General features: G+C 40.5%; 1 pseudogene; it reads right to left on the reverse strand.

Moving 5' to 3' along the window:
* Positions 1-4,998: 4,998 nt before the first annotated feature.
* LOC144255076 (large ribosomal subunit protein eL21 pseudogene) lies at positions 4,999-12,573 on the reverse strand (annotated as a pseudogene).
* Positions 12,574-14,187: the final 1,614 nt, after the last annotated feature.

Consider the following 14,187-nt stretch of genomic DNA (forward strand, 5'->3'; position numbering starts at 1 on the left):
ATTGTTTGACCTTTCAAATTTATATCTATGATCAATTGGAAATAGGTTTTTGAGTATAGTGTAAAATAGGGGTCAAGATTCATATTTTTTCCACACAAATGTTCTTTTAACCCAGCATTATTATTTAAAACACTATCATTGTCCTGCTTTCCTGTAGTACCATCTTCATCCAAATTCAAGGGTCCATATATCTGTGGGACTGGACTTCACCTGTCATTGCACCAATACTATACTCTCTTAATTACCGTACCTATAAATACATCTTGATATTTGGTGGTGTAAGACCTCCATCTTTGTTTTTCAAGATTATCTGACTATTCTATTTCCTTTGCCTTTCCGTATAAATTTTACAGTGATCATATCAATATCTACAACAAATTTTGCTGGATTTTGATTTTGCTTTTGTTTTGCAGTGCTGGGATTGAACCCAGGGGCATTCTCCAACTAAGCTGTATCCCTGGCCCTTATTTATTATTTTATTTTGAGACAGGGTTCACTAAATTGCCCAAGCTGACCTTGAACTTGTGATCCTCCTGCCTTAGCCTCCTGAGTACTTGGAATTATAGGCATATGCCACCATGCCTAGGACTTTGCTGGAATTTTAATAGGTAGTTGGGTTAATCCTGTGCGTCTATTTGAGAAGAATTAAAGTCTTTACTATACTGAATCTTTCAATCCATGAACATGGTATGTTGCCATTTATTTATTGGTGCTAGGGATTGAACTCAGCCCCATTTATGCTAAATACGCACTCTACCACTGAACTACACCCCAGCCCCTATTTATTTCAATCTTCTTTGCTTTCTTCGGTCAATGTTGTGTAGTTTTTGTAATATAAACCACGTGAGATTTTTTACCTATTTCAAGTACTTTTATGATTGTAAATGGTATTCAATTTTTATTTTGATGTCCATGTGTACATTGTTAGTATATGAAAATACAATTGATTTTTGTATATTAGTTTTGTATCCTATTATCTGACTGGACTCATTTATTTGTGGGAGATGGGTTGTAGATTCACTGAGATTTTCGATGTAAATAATAATATCATCTGCAAATAGAAATAATTTCATTTCTTTCTTTCTAATCTATATGCTTTTAGTTCCCCTTTCTTGCCTTATTGAACTCCTACAGCTTCTAATACTATGTTGAATAAGTGGTGAAAGTGGACATCATTGCCTTCTTCCTAATCTCAGGAGGTAAGCATTAAGTCTTAATCACTAAATATCATGGTAATTTTAGGATTTTTGCAAATGTTTTGTATCTAATTGAAGAAATTCCCTTCTTGTTCCATTTTTCTGATATTTTTTGTCATGAATGAGTATTAAATTTTGTCAAGTACTTTTTCTGCATCAGTTTATATGATTATTTGATTTTTCTTCTGTAACCTATTATTGTGATTGATTACAGATATTCAAATAGTGAACCAGTCTTGTATCCCTGGAATAAATCCCAAATGGTCATGGTGTATAATATCTTTTATATTTTACAGAATTCTATGTGCTAATATTTTCTTAAGGATTATTGAATTTATGTACTGACTTTGTCTCATTTTGGTATTAGAGTAATTCTAGCTTCATAAAATGAATTGAGAAGTTTTCTATTTTCTGGAAGAAGTTGTGCAATATTTGAACATTTAAAAACATTTGAACAATATTTAAAAACATTTGTTAGATTTCTTCTGCAAAAACCATCTGGGTCTGGAGATTTATTTGAGGGAAATGTTAAAATTATAAATTCATTTGCTTGTTATATTACTCTTCCAATGATCTACTTCATATCCAGTGAGTTGTAATAGTTTGTGTTTTTCAAGGACGTGGTCCATTACTCCTAAATCATCAAATTTTTTCATGTAGGATAAAGGAGTTACACTTTTTCTCTTTTCTAATGTATGCATTTAACACTCTAAAATTCCCTCCTGACCCTGCTTTAGTAATGTGTCACAAATTTGGATATGTGCTATCTTCATTTTTCATTCAGTTCAATGTATATTTTAAATTCCTTTGAAACTTCCTCTTTGACCCATGAGTTGTTTAGAAGTCTATTATTTAATTTTCAAATATTTGGAGATTACCCTGTTATCATCCTACTATTGGTTTCTAGTTTGATTTCACTAGAATTTGAATTATTTTAATTCTTTTTAATTTGTTGAGGTTTGTTTAATGGCTCAAGATATGGTCTATATTAATATACATTCTATAGAATATTCTACATATTCTTGAAGGAATGTATATTATGCTGTTTCTGGGTAAAGTTTTCTATAATGCTGATTAGATTTGTTGACTGGTCATGTTATTGGGTTCTTCTACACCCTTACTGATTTTCTGGCTGGTTCTATCAAGTATTGAGAGACGTTAGGAACTTCCAACTGTAATTGTGAATATGTCTACTTAGTTCTCTTTTCATTTTTATCATTTTTTTCTTTTATGACTCTTTTTTGGTGCCTACACATTTAGAAATTTTTTGTCTTTTTAGTGGGTTGGCACTCATCATTATATGATTTCCCCTCTGTCTCCAGTGATTTTCTTTGCTCTGAAGTTTACTTTATCTGATATTAACATAGCCATTCCTATTTTCCTTTATTAATGTTTGCATGATTCATCTTGTTCCATCATTTTACTTTCAACCTATCTATATTTTTTCTTCAATGTTCTTTTATTTTTTAATTAATTAATTAATTTTAATTAGGTATATATGACAGCAGAATGCATTTTGATTCATTGTACACAACTGCAGCACAACTTTTCATTGATCTGGTTGTACATGATGTAGTGTCACTTCATATGTGCAGTCATACATGTACCTAGGGTAATGATGTCCATCTCATTCCACCATCTTTCCTGCCCCATACCCCCTCTTCTCCCCTTCCTCTCCTTTGCCCAAAGTTCCTCCATTTTTCTCATGCCCCATCCCCCTCATTATAGATTAGCATCCACTTATCAGAGAGAACATTCAGCCTTTGGTTTGGGGGGATTGGCATACTTTGCTTAGTATGATATTCTCCAACTCCATCCATTTATCTGCAAATGCCATAATTTTATTCTCTTTTAATGCTGAGCAATATTCCATTGTGTATATATATATACCACATTTTATTTACCCATTCGTCTATTGAAGGGCATCTATATTGATAATAGTAAATGAGTTTCTTATAGACAGTGTATATAAGGTTTTTAGATTCACTTAACCAATTTTTTTGTTTTATTTTTCCTGCTTTCCTGTGGATTATTTGGACTTTTTGAAGAATCATATTTTGATTTATCTATAATGTTTTTGAGCATATCTCTTTGTGTAGTTACTGGTGATTGCATTAGGTATTATATGCATATAATTTATCACAGACCATTAGTACTCTTGCTTTACCAGTTCAGGTGAAGTATAGAGGCTTACTTCCCTTTATGTCTCTTTAGCCTTCCCTGTTTATATATATATATATATATATATATATATATATATATATATATATATATTTCATATATATATTTAGAGCCATATTAGGCACAGCAGTAATTTAAAAACATCAAGAGAAGGAAAGCCTATGGGGATTTTTGGGTTTTTTTTAGTTATACATTCGTCCATTTTGATGTAATTATTCAACTATGGAATAGATCTTATTCTAAATAGGACCCCAGTCTTGTGGATGTTCACTATGCTGAGATTCACTGTGGTGTATTTATGTATGTACATAAGAAATTTATGTCCAATTAATTCCACTGTCTTTTCTTTTCCTATTCCCTTCCCTTCCCTTTATTCCCCTTTGTCTAATCCACTGAATTTCCATTCTCTCCCACTCCTCTTACTGTGGGTTAGCTTCCACATATCAGAGAAAACATTCGACCTTTGGTGTTTGGGATTGGCTTATCTCACTTAGCATGATAGTCTCCAGGTCCATCCATTTACTGGTGAATGTCATAAAGCCATTCTTTAGGTCTGAGTAATATTCCTCTGTGTATAGATACCACATTTTCTTCATCCACTCATCTATTTGAAGGGCATGTAGTTTGGCTCCATAACTTAGCTATTGTGAATTGAACTTCTATAAACAGTGATGTGGCTATATCACTATAGTATGCTGATTTAAAATCCTTTGGATATATACTGAGGAGTGGGATAACTGGGTCAAATGGTAGTTCCATTGGTAATTTTTTTTTTTTTTAAAGAGAGAGTGAGAGAGAGAGGGGGACAGAGAGAGAGACAATTTTTTAACATTTATTTATTTTTTCTTAGTTCTCGGCGGATACAACATCTTCGTTTGTATGTGGTGCTGAGGATCGAACCTGGGCCGCACGCATGCCAGGCGAGCGCGCTACCTCTTGAGCCACATCCCCAGCCCCCATTGGTAATTTTTTGAGGAATCTCATACTTTTACTTACCAAGTTCTTTCTTCCTTCTTAATGTTCTTCTATTATTGTGTCCTTTGTATTTAAGAGAATTTCCTTTACCATATATATATATATATATATATATATATATATATATACATACATATGTATATATACATTCATTCATACATACATACATATGAGGATATGAGGGACTGAACCCACAGGCACTTGCTTAACCACTGAGGTGCATCCCCAGCCTTTTTAAAAAATATTTTATTTAGAGACAGGGTCTTGCTGAGTTGCTTAGGGCCTCACTAAGTTGCTGACTGGCTTTGAGCTTGTGATCTTCCTCTCGGCCTCCTGAGCTGCTGGGATTCCAGACATGCGCCACCGTGCTAGACCTTGATGGATATTTTTAATTAGGTTTAGGATGCTGGGTTGACTGTTCTGAACAATGTCCCACCACTTCCTTTTAACTGCCAAGATTTCTTATTTGAAAAGAAAAATTGTTGTCAATCTAGTTTATTTTCTCCTCTTAGTTAAGGTCTTAATTCTTCTCTGACTATTTTCAAGAATTTTTTTCTTTTATTTTCCCCTTTGTCTTTAGTTGTCAGACATATAATAATGATGTATCTTTTTTTTTAAGAAAATCATTTATATAGTCCATGGGCCTTTAATTTTTTTTTTTTACATTTATTATGCCTTGAATTCATAGGGAATAGGTTCCAGCAGTTTGGGCTTCTTTCCATTTGTTCTCACAAACTTCTCTGGGTGGGGCAGGCTGGCGCTTCAGCTGAACCCAGGTACCTTTCTCTTTGGATTCCTTCTTTTTCTGATCATTTTCCTTCACACGTTTCAGGAAGCTGTCTCGGCTCTTAGATGCTTAATATGCTCAGTACGCACATTAATTCTCTTGGCAAGGATCTTGCCCTTAACTTGCTTATTCACAACAATGCCAACAGCATGCTGGGTACCATTGCAGACTCTCCCAGTTTTGCCATGATAACATTTGTGGGGCATTCCTTTTTGAACAGTACCCATTCCCTTGATGTCTACAACATCACCCTTCTTGTAGATTCACATATATGTGGCCAAAGGAACAACTCCATGTTTTCTTAAAGGCCTAGAGAACATATATCGGGTTCCTCTCCTCTTTCCTTTGTAGTCGTCATTTTGGCAAATTATTGGAAGATGCTGTCCCGGCCGAAGCTAATAATGATGCATCTTGATGTGGATTTCTTTGGATTTATTCTGTTTGGTTTGCTCATCTTCTTAAATCTGTAGGTTTATGTCTTTTTCCCAAATTGGGGGAGTTTTCAACCTTTACTTTAAGTACTTTATCAGCCTGGTCTGTTTCTCTTATTCTTCTGGGACATTTCTGATGACATAAATGTTAGAAATCACCAAGGCTCTGTTCATCTTTTTTCCTTTTGCTCTAAGTCTCTGTTTTTCAGGCTGTTTTCCAGTTCCATTTTCCAGTTCACTAATTTCTTCCTCTGCCTCCTCCATTCTTCTTTGGTTGAGCCCATGTATGGAGATTTTTTACTTCAGTTTTTGTATTTTTCAGTCCTAAAATTTCAAATTCATTCTTTATCTCTTCTATTTCTTTCTTTCTTTCTTTTTTTCCTCCTCCTTCTTTTTCCTCTCCCCTTCCCCCTCATCCTTTTTCCCTTTTTTTCTTTCTTTTTCTTTTTTTTCTTGGTGTGTGTGTGTCTGTGTGTGTGTGTGTGTCTGTGTGTGTGTGTGTCTGTGTGTGTGTGTGTCTCTGTGTGTGTGTGTGTGTGTCTGTGTGTGTGTGTCTGTGTGTGTGTGTGTGTGTGTCTGTGTGTGTGTGTCTGTGTGTGTGTGTGTCTGTGTGTGTGTGTGTGTGTGTCTGTGTGTGTGTGTGTGTGTCTGTGTGTGTGTGTGTCTGTGTGTGTGTGTGTGTGTCTGTGTGTGTGTGTGTGTCTGTGTGTGTGTGTGTCTGTGTGTGTGTGTGTGTGTGTGTGTGTTACTGGGGATTGACCCCAGAGTGCTTTACCATGAACTACATCCTCAGCCCTGTTAAATTTTTATTTTGAAACAGGGTCTCACTAAGTTGCCAAGTCTGACTTTGAACTTGTGACTCTTCTGCTTCAGCCTCCTAAGTCACCTGGATTCCAGGTGTGCAGCACTGTGATGACTATACCTTCAATTTCTTTGTTGAGATTTTCCCTTTTTTTCTTTCATTTGTGTTCCTAAGTGCTCATTGAAGTTTTTCTTTTTTTAAAGAAACCATAGCTGCTATAACATATATGTCAGATAATTCTAACATCTCTGTCATTTCAGTGTTTGTGTATATTATGTTTTTTTCCTAGGATTTTTCCATATCAAGTATATTTTCAAATTTATTGTTATAGAGGCCATATTTGTAATGTTTCTAGGAATTATAATGTTTTTTTCCATACCCGATGTTGGACTGAATTTGTCTCCTCCCCCCTCCTTTCCTTTTTTAATCCTGCAAGGGGTTATTATTTTTTATTAATTATTTTTTCAAAGAACCAATGTTTTGCTCTGTTTGTCCTCTTAATTATTATCATTTTTCTACTCTCCTTGGATTTAGTTTGCTGTTCTTTTCATAGCTTCTTGAGATGGATATTTAAGTCATTGTTTTTAGTTATCTTCTTTTCAAATATATTATATCTTTAGGGCCATAGTTATTGGAGAAACTTATTGGCCAAACTTCTTGGAGACAAATGCTACATCAGTATGGCTTTAATTTGCATTTCTTTGATGAGTGAAGTTAAGCATCTTTTCATATGTGAAAGTGCCATTTGTATAGTTTCTGTTACCTGTTAGTTCATTAGTCTTCTTACATGGACAGATGGATTTACGTATTAGAGAGATTATCCTCTTGTAATATGAGTAATAATTTTTTCTGGTTTCCTTATGCTATAAATTCATATTCCAGATGCTTCTCCTGCTAAACTGCTACTCCAGTGGGAATGCACTTAGCTTCGGAGCTCAGAGAGGAGATCTCACGTCAACTCAGTGTGTTTTATTGGGCTCTCATTTAACCCCATGAAAATTTCCACACTACAGAGCCCCAAAACACAGATCCAGAGAGACACAGGCATCCATTCTCCAGCTAGTGACTGTAGGTAAATTTTGATTTACCTACAACCATGGGTCTTTTTGATGATTAAATAGGAAGAAAGGGGAAGGGAGTAGGAAAGACAGTAGAATGAATCAGATATAACTTTCCTATGTTCATATATGAATGCACAACCAGTAAAACTCCACATCAATACAACCACAAGAATGGGATCCTAGTTAGAATAAGTTATACCCCGTGTATGTATAATATGTCAAAATACACTGTAGTGTCTGTCATGTGTGTCTAAAAAGAACAACAACAACAGCAAAGAGCTAGTGCCTATCTGATCACCTAGCACAGAGCCTGGGCCACAGTAAAGGCACAATGTAAGGTATTTGTTTTTGATTACTGTTCCCAGAAATGGAACAAGGGTTTCCCGAGTGGCTCTTGTATTTTGATGTTATTCCCTGCAGTGTGGAGGAGAAAATCCCGTGAGCACATTCTCCTGGCTCATCTTGACGTCTTTCCTCCTCCCTGTTGGATTGCAACCAGTTCCGATGGGTGCTCTGAGGGCTGGCTGCTCTGAGGTTGAGTCTTTGCCAGGCTCTTGAGGTGCACCTACCATGACATTTCCTGTGCCTTTATCGTCCCGAGGTCTGTGCGATGAGTAGGGCAAGTCTGCCAGACTTTCAGAGAAGGAGGGAGGAAAGAAGGGGCCCTGGCTAAAGACCCCACACAGCTCAACCCTCTGTCTCCCCTGGGATGACCACAGTTGCCTGGTTACCTGTCATCTGAGGACAGGGGCAGACTGCTCTAATCCAGCACTTAGGAAGGTCACTGGACTGGAAGAGCAGGCAGAGCAGAGACAAACCCTGAGCTCTCCAGAAAGTCCCAGGTCAGGAACCCAATGAGTTTTTTAACCTGTATCTCTTTCCAACTTAAGTCTCTTCTCCCTCCACTCCTCCTTCTGCCTTCGAACTGCCTGTTGATTCTTATAATTATATGTATCTCTTCTGCAGGCCTGTGAGCTTCCAGAGGTCAGAGGCCACACTGATCTGGTTTATCACCAAGCGTAGGACCTTGATATGTGCGGTGGTTTCATGGGTGTGTTTGTTTTGCACTAACTCATCAAGTTCCTGGTACAGTGCCTGGTGCCCAGTATTCACTGAATAAGGGAAAAGTGAATGACTGAAGTAATGAATCAATCAATCCTAGAGTCTTAGGTATTTGCCCCAAACCATCTGTCTCCTGCATCCTCAAACCCTGGCTCCATTCTTACCAAGTGTTTGCTGGTATTGACCAATACATCACCTCTCGTGACAGAGCTCTGATCTGCCCCAGGCTTTCTCTTCATTTTCTGTAGAGTTTTGTTCACTGGAAAGTTGTTAATATTGAGGTGAAATGTATTTCCTTGGGACCTTCAGTGGCTATTCTTGTTCTCGTCTTTATGGCCACACAAATCAAATAGAGGCCTTCATGAGATGAAAACACTCCTGATGTTGGAAGTTAGTTCTCTCACCCACCTCTTCTCCAGGATAATCACAAAATCATTTATTAGACATGTATTTGTTGAGCATCTACAACCAGAATAGGTTAGAGAGTACAAAGGTGAAAAAATATAATACCTGAGTTAGTAGTTACTGGCCTTCTGGGGAATCAACGAAACCTAGATAGACAGTGATTAAGTGTTAGGAAAATAGGGAAAGAGAGTCTAAGCCCCGCCTAGGAGCCTTAGAGAGGCTCCGCCAAGGAGTGGGCTACAGAACTTACTACAAGTAGGCCAGAAAGGGGGTGGATAAGCCAAGGAAAGAGCATAGCATATGCAAAAATATGGGGTTGTAAAAGCCTGTGGCATATTATGGGAATTCTAAGTAGTTCCACGTGGCTAGAGACACCAGATTTCCAAGGTTTCTCAGAGTAGTCTGATTCATGACTCTTGTCCCAGAAAACTTAAGGATCTGTCTTCAGTCTCAAAAGTTCTCAGACTGGATGAAAAATTGTAGGGTCACTATAAGTTTGGTTGGGTCACAAAGTGTAAGGGTGAGGTGGGAACAGAAGAGAAGAAGGTAGAGAGAGGCAGAGGCAGATCCTAAGGGGCCTTGTATGTGTAGCAAGTTCAATAAAAACACTTTATTAACTGGGCTTTGTATGGAGTCCTTCCCTTCACTGTGACCCGATTCACAGGGATCTCCACCGTCCACGGACAGATGATCACAGCTATGAGTTGCTGCTTCAGGACAGCTTACAGGTAGGTGCTTTCCACAGGGCTTGGGGTGAAGCCCAGGCAAGCTCTGCTGACCCTTGTTGATGCACGTGCTGGAACTGATTCTCTGTGTTTTAGTCAGCTTTTGGGTGACTAGAAGACCTGACAAGAGCAATTTTAGAGCAGGAAAAGGTTATTTGGGGGCTCACGGTTTCAGAGGTCTCAGTCCATAGAGAGCTGGCTCCATTCCTCAGGGTTCGAGGTGAGGCAGGACATCATGGCAGAAGAGTGTGGCAGAGGGAAGCAGCTCACGTGATGGTCAGGAAGCAGAGAGAGACTCCATTCTCCAGATACAAAATAGGTACCCCAAAGGCACGTCCCCAGTGCCCACCACCTCCAGTCACACCCCATCCACCTTCAGTCACCACTCAGTTCATCCCATCAGGCATTCATTCACTGTTGGGTGAAGGCTCTTGACACCCAGTCATTTCTCCTCTGCACTTTCTTGCAAAGTCTCACATATGAACTTTTGGGGGACACCTCACATCTAAACCATTACGCTCTGCCAACAGACCTTAGGTTTTGATTTGTTTTTACCATTGTAAGTTTGAGTTCGGAAACAACACTGGGTAATATCTAAACGGCCTTCTGCTCCCAGCTAGAAACTTTGTAAAGAGGGCAGCTGGGGTCAGAAGTAGGCCTACTAGCTATAAAAAAAAAAAATTGTTTTAAAGGAATGTTAGGCAGTGTCACACACCTGTCATCTCAGCTACTCAGAAGGCTAAGGAAGGGGAATTGCAAGTTCAAGGCCAATCTGGGCAACACAGAGACATAAGAATGCCGCGGTCTGGCTGGGCACAATTCACGAGCCACTTATCAAGCAGAAATGAACTTTATTTTTAGAACACACACGCCACACCACACGAGCTCTTCAGGAATTCCCTCAGAGCCCAACTGCTACCACCGGCTTCCCACAAGCCTCTCAACCCCCAACTCCTCCCGCTCTTGAGGTCGATTGGCTGGGTCGCGTGGGCGGAGCCAAAAGAGTCCCCCAATGAGCAGCTCCATGGTCTGAAAGGGCGGGGGAAACAGCCCAATGAGCATCACCGCAGAGGAGCCAATCAGCTGGCAGCTGGAAGTTTGCTGGGGCCCCTTTGGCTGTGGCTCTCAACATAAGAAGACCCTGTCTCAAAAAATAAATAATTAATTAAAACAAAGGACTGGTATGATTTGTGTATTGAAGGGACTTGTGAGAATGTTCTATGAAATGAGTTTAATGGACTTCAAGATAATGATGTGATTACAGGGACATGGAACTGGCTGTTTGGATGGAAGGCCAGTAGAAATGGTTTAAACATTTGAAATATTTGAATTAAATGGATAGTGGAGAGTTAGAGTGGACATCTGAACTGTGTCTAGTGGTTTCCTCCCAGTACCCCCTGCAACATCTGCCCCTAAGTGGCAGGCATTGGGTTGCATCCAGAGCTGAAAGTCAGAATCCCCAAGGACTAGCTTCAGGCTGCTTCTCCCTCTCCCAGGAAGCTGGGGGTAGGGGGCGGGGAGGGAGAGGGTGGCTGCAGCAGGGCTCTGGGTGCTTCCCAACCCGGTCACTGCCCCACATGAGGCTCAGAAGGGACCTGAGCTACTCTCTACTGAGAATGGCCCTGTCGCCCCGCCCTTTCCAGTCTCCTCAGCCGCACCAAGGGCTGGGGCTGTGTCATTAGTCCCTTTTGTGCTGCTTTAATAGAATACCACAGACTGGGTAATTAATAATGACCAAAAATTTATTGGCTGATGATTCTGGAAGCTGAAAAGTCCAAGATTGGGGACAGGCATCTGGCAGAGTCGTTCTTATTTATTTAATTTTAATTTGTTCTTTGAAGATATATATGACTGTTGAGTGGGTTGGACGTATTATACATACATGGAATATAACTTATTCTAATTAGAGTCCCATTCTTGTGGGTGTACATGGTGTGGAGTTACACTGGTCGTGTGTTCATGTGTGAACATAGGAAACTTGTGTCCGATTCATTCTACTATCGTTCTCATTCCCATCCCCCTCCCTTCCCTTCATTCCCTTTTGTCTAATCCAATGAACTTCTATTATTACTCCCTCCTCCATTGTTGTGTGTTAGCACCCACATATCAGAGAGAACATTCTGCCTTGGTGTTTGGGCACTGGCTTATTTCACTTAACATGATAGTCTCCAGTTCCACTCATTTACCAGCAAATGCTATGATTTCATTCTTCCTTAAGGCTGAGTAATATTCCATTGTCTATATATATGCCACAATTTCTTCATCCATTCATCTTGTAGGGCATCTGGGTTGGTTCCATAGCTTAGCTATTGAGAATTGAGCTGCTATAAACATTGATGTGGCCCTGTCACTATGGTATGCTGATTTTAAGTTCTTTGGGTATACACCAAGGAGTGGGGGCAACTGGGTCAAAGGGTGGTTCCATTCCAAGTTTTCTGAGGAATCTCCATACTCCTTTCCAGAGTGGTTGCACCAACTTGCAGTGGCAATTTGCAATTTACTGTGTCCTCCCACAGTGGAAGGGCAAGGGGGCAAGACAGGACAAGAAGGGACCAAACTCGTCCTTTCGTCAAGACTCCACTTCTGCGATGATGATAACGGCATCATTAATCCATGTGTGAAGCAGAGCCCTGGTGCCCCGCTGGTCCCCTCTAAGGCTCCACCTCCCAACACAGCTGCACGGGGGATCCAATTTCCAACACTTGAATTTCGAGGACACACTCAAACCATGGCGGGTAAGTTTGTACACCTAGATACATTTGTTGATATAAAGTGCTATCAACGGTGAACAACAGAAATTGACTGCCTCACCCTTCTGGAGCCTGGAAGTCTGAGACGGTGTTCGCAAGGTGGGTTCTTCCTGAGGGCTGTGAGAGGGGCATACCTGCGTCTCCACCCTCGCTGCGGGCTCTGACGGCAACCCCATGTGCTCTGCCTTCTAAAACCATCACCCCATCTCTGCCTCCCAGCTTCAGGACTGTCCTAATTTCTCCTCTTGATTAGGGCACCACCCTGTTCCAGGACCACATCCTGACTAATTACATCTGCAATGATCTATTTCCAAATACAATCACGTTCTGGGAAACGGGGCTTTAGGAGTTCAACACAGGAACTGTTGGGGAATATAATTCCAATCATCACACTCAAGGTGGATGGGCATAGCACAGAACTATTCGTTACTGTTGCAAACAGCTCTACTTTATGGGAAACCATGAGTCAGAAAGAGTCTTATGGTTGAGGAAGAGACACCCCAATTCTACTGCACCATGTTAAAGGCAGAGCCCCAAGGTGAGTGGGCTCCTTTACCTCGAGTCACATGTGTGACTCCTGCCTCACCCCCTATTCTTGGCTGGAGGGCACAGATGGGAGCCTGCTTTTTAGGTACGGGGTGACCCGTGGCTTGGGAGTGTTGTCTTAATCTGTTGTCTCACTTTCCAGGGTTTCATCTTCTGAGCTGGTACAGTTGGATCCGTTGGAACCTGATCCCTGCCACTCTCTGCCAGGACCCAGCTACTTTCTTTCTTTACCTGGGCAAATGCAAAAAGCCTCTTCACTGGTCTTCTCATGTGGATCCTCTCCCAGCCACTCTCCAAGCTGTGCAGAGGGACCCTTTTAAAACACATAAGTGATACCGTAGCCCCTTGATGCAAATGATCCCAATGGTTACTTGTGGCTCTTTGGCTGAAGATCAAAACACTGTGTCCTGTAGGACCCTGACCGGAGACTTGCTACCCACTCCCGCCTCAGTTGCATCTATTGAAAAAAAAAAAAAAAAAAGAACTGGTGATGTTTCTTTTTGTTCCTTTCATGGCACCGGGGGATGGTGCTTCTAGATCTGGGTGGGGCTGAACGATGATGTTCGCTCAGTGAATATTCATATAACTCTACCCTTGGGAGTGTTGTGCAGACACGTCTGCACATGTGTATGTTGCAATTCAAAATACAAAAACAAAACAAAACTTCAAAACAATCAAAGGAGATGCCCAAAGTTCTGGAAATTCCTTGTTGAAGCTCTGCCTTATAATCTTTTGGATCTCTTTGGACAATCAATGAGAGACTCCCCCACCCCCACCCCCACACCTCCATTTTGGGGATAAACCAAAGACAGGATTAAAAAAACAGAAGTGATTCATTCAATAACATCATGGTCACAAGATAAACTCTGCATATTGCAACAAGAAAACAATATGGTCAAAATCCTGTGCTCTTTTTGTCCAGAAATTGTGCTGACGGGCAGTTTCCTGTTGCTAACTGAGAGTCAGGCACTCTTCCGGCCGCCCCAGTGCTCAGAGGACAGGAAGGAGGTACATCTTTCTTCTGCTACGGGGACATCATTCCCCATGGAAGCAACAGTCCTGTCTTCCCGACAAAGCTTGGGTGAGCAGAGGGCTGCAGGAAACCTCTCTGCATCTGGCACCAAAATACAGGCACTCTGAGCAGCCGGGGCAGATGGAAAAAAGGAAGTCCTCCTCACAGTACGCCGAAGGCCTGTGAGTCAGGGACAGCCCTTGAAGTACTGAAACTGCTTCCATTGTTTAACATAAAGAACCCAACTCTGGGCT

Source organism: Urocitellus parryii, chromosome 5 (assembly GCF_045843805.1).
Source record: "Urocitellus parryii isolate mUroPar1 chromosome 5, mUroPar1.hap1, whole genome shotgun sequence".
Classification (NCBI taxonomy): domain Eukaryota; kingdom Metazoa; phylum Chordata; class Mammalia; order Rodentia; family Sciuridae; genus Urocitellus; species Urocitellus parryii.